The sequence below is a fragment of the Humulus lupulus genome, chromosome 2 (genome assembly GCF_963169125.1).
Source record: "Humulus lupulus chromosome 2, drHumLupu1.1, whole genome shotgun sequence".
In the NCBI taxonomy this organism is placed as follows: Eukaryota; Viridiplantae; Streptophyta; class Magnoliopsida; order Rosales; family Cannabaceae; genus Humulus; species Humulus lupulus.
The window spans coordinates 119,370,356-119,379,457 of record NC_084794.1 but is presented as its reverse complement, the minus strand read 5'-3'; the positions used below and the strand labels follow the sequence as shown (position 1 = coordinate 119,379,457).

The window sequence follows — 9,102 nt, the reverse complement described above, 5'->3', positions numbered from 1 at the left end:
TTAGGCAATATGCTCCCCCCTCTTCAATGAGCTTAATCCGGGCATTGTGAGACCAATAATTCAAGCTACACGGTTTGAGTTGAAGCCAGTCATGTTCCAAATGCTTCAAACTGTAGGCCAGTTCAGCGGGACGCCAACAGAAGATCCTCACCTTCATCTTCGATTGTTCATTGAAGTGAGTGATTCATTCAAGCTGCTCGGAGTTACAAAAGACGCCTTGGGAATGAAGTTGTTCCCATACTCCTTGAGAGACAGAGTGAGAGCTTGGTTGAACTATTTGCCATATGATTCTGTGACTACATGGCAAGAGTTGGCGGAGCAGTTTTTGATGAGGTACTTCCCTCCCACTAAAAATGCCAAGTTGCACAATGAGATTACTTCATTTCAACAACTTGATGAAGAATCTTTATATGAGGCATGACAATGGTTTAAGGAATTGTTGCGCAAATTCCCTCATCATGGCATTCCTCATTGCATCCAGATGGAGACATTTTATAATGGTCTAAATGCCCATACTAGAATGGTCGTTGATGCTTCGGCAAATGGGTCTCTTCTTGATAAGTCCTATAATGAGGCATATGAAATCCTTGTGAGGATATCCAACAAAAACTATCAGTGACCCATTACTAGATCAACTACAGGTAGAAAGGTGGCTGGTATTCATGAGGTAGATGCCATCACTTCTTTGATGGCCCAAGTTTCCTCTATTTCGAATTTTCTCAAGGTAATGAACATGGGAATGAATCATTCAATTGGGCAGCCTATGGGGACACAAATGGGGCACATGGAGAACATTTCTCATGTGTATTGTGGTGAGGGTCATACTTTTGACAACTATCCTTCCAATCCAGGAGCTGTGTGTTACATGGGGAATCAAAATAGGAATGGTCCTTATTCTAATTCCTACAACCCATCAAGGAGGAAACATCCCAACTTCTCATGGAGTAATCAAGGGGCTGGCCCTAGAAATTCTTCTATGCCTCCAAGACCAATATTCCCACTGGGTTATCCCCCACAAGCACCACAATAAAGGCTACAACAACAAGCTATGAAATCTAGCTCTCTTGAGAACATGTTGAAGGAGTATATAGTGAAGAACGAAGCCATGATCCAAAGCCAAGCAAAATCATTGAGAAACTTAGAAAACCAAGTTGGGCAACTAGCTAATGAGCTTATAAATAGACCCCATGGTACGGTACCAAGTGATACCGAGAATCCAAGAAATGTGAGCAATGAACATTGTAAAGTCGTCACTTTGAGAAGTGGGAAAGATTTGGAGAATTCCAAGACAAATTCTGGGCATGAGGGTGAGCCCTCTTCAATCCAAATAAATGAGAAAATCCAAAAATATGTTGAAATTCCTAGTGTACAAAAATCTGCCTCTGCCCAGAATGCTGTAGGAATGTCGCAGCATAGGCACCCAGACAACTCAATTTTAAAGTAGCCACCTCCATTTCCCCAACGTTTTCAGAAGCAAAAGCTAGATTCGTAATTCAAGAAATTTTTAGATATGTTGAAGTAGTTCCATATCAACATCCCACTTGTAGAGGAACTTGAGCAAATGCCTAACTATGTGAAATTCATGAAAGATGTTCTTACAAGGAAGATAAGGTTATGAGAGTTTGAAACCATGGCTCTAACCAAAGAGTGTAGTTCATTTTTGCAAGACAAGTTGCCACCAAAGTTGAAGGATCCTGGGAGTTTCACTATTCCTTGTACTATTGGAGATACTTATTGTTTGATGGCTTTATGCGATTTGGATGCCAGTATTAATTTGATGCCAATGTTAGTTTTCAAGCAATTGGGGATTGGAGAAGTTAGACCCACTATAGTTACTCTTCAACTTGCAGATATATCTCTTGCTCATCAAAATGGGAAGATTGAAAATGTGTTGGTGAGGGTAGACAAATTCATATTCCCTGCTGATTTTATTGTGTTAGACTATGAGGCAGATAGAGAGGTGCCCATTATCTTGGGGAGGCCATTTCTTGCGACAAGAAGAACTTTAATAGATGTGTAGAAGGGTGAGCTTACTACGAGGGTACAAGATGAAAATGTTACTTTTAATGTTTTTAAGGCTATGGGATTTCTTGATGAGGTTGAGGAATGCTCAGTGGTTTCAGTGGTAGATATTTTGGCATCAAAGGAGTTTAAGACTAGTAATGTTGATGATCCATTAGAGAGGTTATTGTTGTTTGACTCTCATAATGATGAATATGAGGAGGAGTACTTAGCTTGGTTGGAGGCTAATTCTCAAGGGTTAAGAACAAGAGGACGATTTGATTCATTGGAGTTGTCGTCTAGGGAGTTCAAAGCTCCTGAACCATCCATTGAAGAGCCACCTGAGTTGAATTTGAAAGTCTTGCCATCACATTTGTGGTATTCCTACTTGGGTCCATCATCCACTTTACTTGTCATTATTTCAGCGCAGTTGAATCATGAACAAGAAGAAAAGTTGCTTGAGGTGTTGAGAAAGTTCAAGAAGGCCATTGGGTGGACTATTGCAGATATTCGATGTATTAGTCCTTTTTTATGTATGCATAAGATTTTGCTTGAAGAAAATGAAAAAGGTTCTATTGAGGGGCAAAGAAGACTAATTCCTATCATGAAGGAAGTAGTGAAGAAATAAATCATTAAGTGGTTGGATGCTGGCATTATTTATCCTATCTCTGACAATTCATGGGTGAGTCTTGTACAGTGTGTACCTAAGAAGGGTGGGATCACTGTGGTAAAGAATGAAGACAATGAGTTGATTCCTACTGGAACTATGACTAGATGGAGGATTTGCATGGAGTACAAGAAGCTAAACAAGGCCACTAGGAAGGATCATTCGCCTCTTTCTTTCATTGATCAGATGCTAGACAGACTTGCTGGGAGAGAGTACTATTGTTTCCTAGATGGTTACTCTTGTTACAATCAGATAGTAGTGGCCCCAGAAGATCAACACAAGACTACATTCACTTGCCCTTATGGTACTTTTGCATTTAGGAGAATGCCCTTTGGTTTATGCAATGCTCCTGCTACATTTCAGCAGTGTATGATGGCTATCTTTACTGATATGGTTGAGCGATTTCTAGAAGTTTTCATGGTTGATTTCTCAGTCTTTGGGGATTCTTATGATGAATGTTTGAGCAACTTGTCTAAGGTGTTTGAGAGATGTGAAGAGTCAAACCTAGTCCTTAACTTGGAAAAATGTCACTTTATGGTTAAGGAAGGTATTGTTTTGGGGCATAAGGTATCAAAGCAAGAGATTGAAGTTGATAAAACAAAAGTTGAAGTTATTGAAAAGCTACCACCCCCTAATTCAGTGAGGAACATTAGAAGCTTTCTTGGGCATGCGGGATTCTATAGAAGGTTCATCAGAGATTTCTCTAGGATTTTCAAGCCTCTTTGCAATCGTTTGATGGAGCATGTTTGAAGGATTTTCAAGAGTTGAAAGAGAGATTAATTTCAGCCCCTATCATTATTGCACAAGATTGGAGTTTGCCCTTTGAATTGATGTGTGATGCTACCGATTATGCTGTCGGGGCTATCATGGGGTAGCGAAGGAACAAGGTATTTCACTCTATTTATTATGCCAACCGCACTTTGACTGGAGCTCAATTGAATTACATTGTAACTGAGAAGGAGCTACTAGACATTGTCTTTGCTTTTGACAAGTTTCGCTCCTATCTTGTGAGCTCTAAAGTGATTGTCTACATCGATCACTCAACCATAAGGTATTTGATTACCAAGAAGTATGCAAAGCCAAGATTAATTAGGTGGGTGCTTTTGCTTCAAGAGTTTGATGTTGAGATTCAAGATAGAAAAAGGGTAGAAAATCAAGTGGCTGACCATTGATCAAGAATGGAGTGTGAAGAAGATTCCAACTCTCTTGTTCCCATCAAAGAAACCTTCTTCGATGAACAAGTGTTTGAGGTTAAACATTCTCATGAGCTTCCTTGGTTGCTGATTTTGCTAATTATTTGGCTAGTGGGTTGATGCCACCAGAGATGACTAGCCAACAAAGGAAGAAATTCTTGAATGATGTGAAGTCAAATTTTGGGAGGAGCCATTTCTATTTAAGCAATGTGTAGATTAGATGATTAGAAGATGCGTTGCTGGACATGAGGTAGAGGGTATTTTGTTTCATTGTCATTCATTGCCTTGTGGTGGTCATTTTGGGGGAGCACGTATGACCGCCAAAGTTTTACAATCCGGTTTCTTTTGGCCTTCTCTATTTGAGGATGCTCATGCTTATGTGCTAGTTGTGATTGTTGCCAAAGGGTTGGAAGCATCTCAAGAAGACATGAAATGCCTCTAACTAATATACTAGAAGTTTAATTGTTTGATGTTTGGGGGATTGATTTCATGGTCCCCTTTCCACCCTCGTATGGTAATTTGTATATCTTGGTGGCTGTTGATTATGTTTCTAAGTGGGTTGAAGTTGTTTCCTATCCTACCAATGATTCCAAGGTGGTCATGAGGTTCCTACACAAGCATATTTTTACTAAGTTTGGCACTCCAGGAGCTATCATAAGTGATGAGGGAACCCATTTTGTGAACAAAGTGTTGGCTAGCTTATTGGCTAAGTATAGTGTGAATCATAAGCATAAGCTGGCTACGGCATACCACCCTCAAATCAATGGCCAAGCAGAATTGTCTAATAGAGAAATCAAGGGTGTTCTTGAGAAGGTGGTGAATCCAAATCGCAAGGATTGGTCCAAGAGGTTGGATGATGCTTTATGGGCCTATCGAATGACATTTAAAACTCCTTTGGGGATGTCTCCTTACCGCTTAGTGTTTGGAAAAGCATGTCACTTGCTAGTGGAACTTGAACATAGAGCTTATTGGGCACTCCAACAACTCAATCTAGACTTGCAACTGACGAGGGAGAAAAGAATGCTATAGCTTGATGAATTGGAAGAAATGCACTTGTTTTCATATGAGAATGCAATGCTTTATACGGAAAAGACAAAGAGGTGGCATGAAAAACATATCCAACCCCATTCATTTGAAGAAGGGCAGTAAGTTTTATTGTTTAATTCTAGACTCAATCTGTTCCCTGGGAAGCTTAAGTCAAGGTGGTTTGTGCAATTTACTATTACTAAGGTTTATCCTTATGGGGCTGTGGAGTTGAGAGGAAATGAAGGAGGTGAATTCAAGGTTAATGGACAGAGGTTGAAACATTATTGGGGTGGTGAGGTTGAGCGAAACAAGACCGCACTTACCTTAATTGATCCTTGAAGAGTCATGTGTTGACCTGCTGGGCTTAAAGATATACTTGCAGAGCAGCAAATTAATTATATATATATATAGTATTCTATTTTTGTTCATGTTTTTCACCTCCTTCCTTCATTGTTTATTTTTTGGATTTGAATAAATTCATGTTCTGAGGTGGTTGTGAGGATTTCGATAGTTTTATGGGTCAATTGAAGAGAATTTGGACATGTTTCGGGTCAGGACTTGGTGATATTTATGGTTGGTTTCCTGATAATTTGAATTCTAGAAAGTCTGGGAGTGATGTTGCAGCATTGGAGATAAGCGAGATTTGAGATTTTTAAGAAGGTTTGGGAAAATTTTAGAATTAACCCAAATAAAAATTATTTTTTTACCAATCCCTAATTTCTATCTTTCCAAAACTTACAGCTTTGACCCAACCCGATACCCCAGACTGATACCCATCACCACGGCTGCACCTCCGACCACCCTAGCCGAATCCCAGCCGCCCCACCACTACAACCATCTGCCACAATCATTTACAGCCCTTCACCAGCCCGACGCCCCCTGCCGTGAAGTTCCCGAATCCACCATAACCACCACAACCCACGAAGCCCCATCATCTCCACCACGAAACCCCATCATCTCCTCCACGAAACCCATCCAACCCCCGTACTTCCCAAACCCATAGCCGCGACCCACCTACAGCCAATCCCAAAAGCTCCATCTCCGACCACAAGCCTACGATATTAAGGCCCCAAGACCTCAGCTCCATTGTCTCACACCCACGCAACTAGCCGCCCAAACATCACCATCACATCCTGATATCTCTCCAGCCAGTGTCTCTCTCTTACCTGAGCAGCAGAGTACCAATCACATTTCTTGTGAGGTAATATTCAGATGGTTATTGTAATTAATGGGGTATTGCAGCTGAGTGCCTGCATTTTGTGCCACATTTTTCTGTTGGATTCCTTATTCTTATGCTTGTTAATAGCTAACTAGGTATTATTGTTTGATTGGTAATCTTATTGGCTGAATTGATGTGGTTTGCTCCCTGTGCAAATTGAAATGAAAGTTTTGGTCATCTAGTGCAGCCATACAGAATGGTCGCTCGTGGTTTTTAGGTGCATATTAGATTCTGAATTTTTTTGGGCAATTTAGTTGTGTTCTGAGCAGTTTCTGGGCCCAATGAGGGACTATTGTATTGCCAAAGTGAGGGATATATTTTTGGTCAGTTTTGCTATTTTTGGGCATCTGTTGAAGCTAAATTTTCAGAGGCATTTTGCTATACTTTGGGGACATATTTAAGTTGATAAGCAGGGGCTTGTTGATAAGAAAAACTTTTGGGTTGACTTCTATTGTTTTGATTCTTTGTTGAGAATGCCTCTGGGAAAGAAGCAAGTCGCTAGGAAGCTCAGTTCTTATGTTAAGTTTAGTGGTACTGAGGCCGTTGATCGCTATGAGAACACATTTCGCAACCAAATATTTTTAGCAGACAAGGGATTTAATTTGAATAGTGTTGATGAAGTAGAAATGCCCTTTTATGTTCGCACTCCTATTGAAGCACTCCGTTGGTAGCTCTTTTGTAGCCCTCGCCTTATGCCTGATGATACTGTTGTGAGGGAATTCTATGCCAACCTTTGGCCCACCAAATCACCAAGTGTCCTAGTGTGCGAAACCAAAGTCCCACTGACATCTGCTACCATCAATGCTCTTTATGGGTTAGCGGATATTGAGGATGATGACAATGTAGCCATGTTTCAAAACTGTGATCCGGGGTTATGCCAACAAGTATTAGAAGATCTTACGGTTCATGACACTCAGTGGATATCCTCCTCCACACAAGGTTGCCACACTTGTAGGCGAGAATTCTTATCACCTGAAGCTAAAGTATGGTTCTACTTTGTTCGCAACCATTTTATGCCCACCATGCATACCTCCACTCTCAATATGGAGCGAATGTTCCTGCTATTTGCCATCATCAGAGGGCATACCATCAATGTGGGCAGAATCATTGCCCAAGAAATACAAAAGTGTGCCAGTAAGAAGGCAGGGCATACCTTCTTTCCCTCTCTGATCACGCAACTATGTCGTCAGGTAGGTGTCCCGATGTCTGAGTAGTGCCCTGAGAAGTATATCCCCAGTCGTATAACCCAATATGACATATCTCGAGTGTTGCAGACTTCTGATTCAAAGAAGTGTGGGGAAAGTTCTTCTTTTGCCCTGGATGTTGGCCATGACCCACCTGTTGCACCACCAGTTGAGAATGAGGTCCCTGCTATGCCTACTAATGCCTCCTCTAGTGTTGCTCCTGTAGTTGACCCTCACCACCGCCATATGATGGAATTTATGCATTTTATGCATCAGCAACAGCAGGCTTACTGGCGCTATGCTCAAGTGCGTGACCGGTCCATCGGAAGCATACTTGAGAGGAATTTCACCAAGCCTTTCACGTTCTTGCCTCAATTTCCGAATAACATCCTAGCACCATGGAGAGGAGTTAGCACTGCAGACGCTTAGGAGACTAGCGATGAGGACGCCGATGGTGGCGATCAGTGATAGGAGGGAGTTTTCTTTTTCTTTTGCTTTTATTTAGTTTCTTTTGCTTTTTCTTTTCCTTGTTACTGTAATTTGTTGTTGTTGTTGTTCTTCATTGTGTTGTGTTGGGTAGCAATGAGGACATTGCTCTCTCTTAAGTTTGGGGCGGGGGGGGGGGGGGATGTTGTTTTAAATTGCTATTGTGTTGTCTTATTTCTTGCAATTTCTTGTCTTAAGTTTTAGATGCCGCTTAGGGTTGTTTTGTGTCGAGTCTAGAGTCTAGGTTGTATTGGAATCAATTTTTGTAATGGCTTTTTCTAAGTGTGGGGTAGCTCGATGATAAAATTTCAGAAAAACCAAATTGCAATATTGTTGGTTAACTCTTGTGTATTAATGAGCCTTTATTACTTAAAGTTTTTAGTGCTAATTCAACCATAGTGAGATTGTGTCACAATTAAGTGTGCATAGTTTGACCATGAATCCCTCACCCTAGATTAAACTAAGTATTCATGAAGGTTTAAGTTTTAGAATTGGCTTGATAATTCCCTTGAGGGGAAATCCTAGGAGGCTTAGTGATCTAGAGAGGATTTAGGCAATTTTCTTGAACCGTTTGAACTTTTCATGCCTGCCGTGTAATTACAATACCTAGTGACCCAACTTTGAGCTTATTGGCCTATTATGTTCATATAACCTCAACTTGATAGCTAATCCCATTTTGAATATCCCATTTTTGTTTCTCACCAAACTTTAAGTTTTGTTTGTCTTGGATATTATGTGAGATAATTTTGGGGGGAAGTGAAGAAAGAGTACTTGGTTCATGGGGTGTTCATAATTGGTTAATTAATACACTTATATGCTCAAATTTGTTAATTGTGTTTAGGTCTTATTATTTTCAATATTTTTATTTTTAGTATATTACTTTTTAGTTGTCTTGTTTCCATATTATTAAAAAATAAATAAATAGAACAAATAAAAAAGAGTAGAAATATATATATATAAACAGATTCAGAAAAATATGAAAAAATAGAAAAAAAGAATTATGTGTTTATATTTAGTAGTGTCAATAGATAAGTTGTTTGTAGTTGCTTGTAACCATATTTGAGCATATAAGTGTAGTATTCATAGAAAGAGGGAATTGAGTACTATTGAGCGAGTTAGGGGGATTGAGTTCACTTGTAATGGGTAGAGGATATGAACTTATTAGATCCAAGGCAAGCTAGGTTTTAAGGTTTTAGCCTACAAATTCTATCTTAATCCATATCATTAGCCTAGCCTACATTACAACCACATAATAAAGACCTATTGATCTAAATCACTTCGTCAACTACATTAGTGGAGAGGGGTTATTGAGTTCAACATATGAAA

General features: G+C 40.0%; 1 non-coding gene across 1 annotated transcript; it reads right to left on the bottom strand.

The window, feature by feature from the left end:
- Positions 1 to 358: 358 nt before the first annotated feature.
- LOC133820601 (small nucleolar RNA R71) lies at positions 359 to 465 on the bottom strand. The gene has a single exon (XR_009887007.1). It is a non-coding gene; the product is annotated as a small nucleolar RNA R71 (small nucleolar RNA).
- Positions 466 to 9,102: the final 8,637 nt, after the last annotated feature.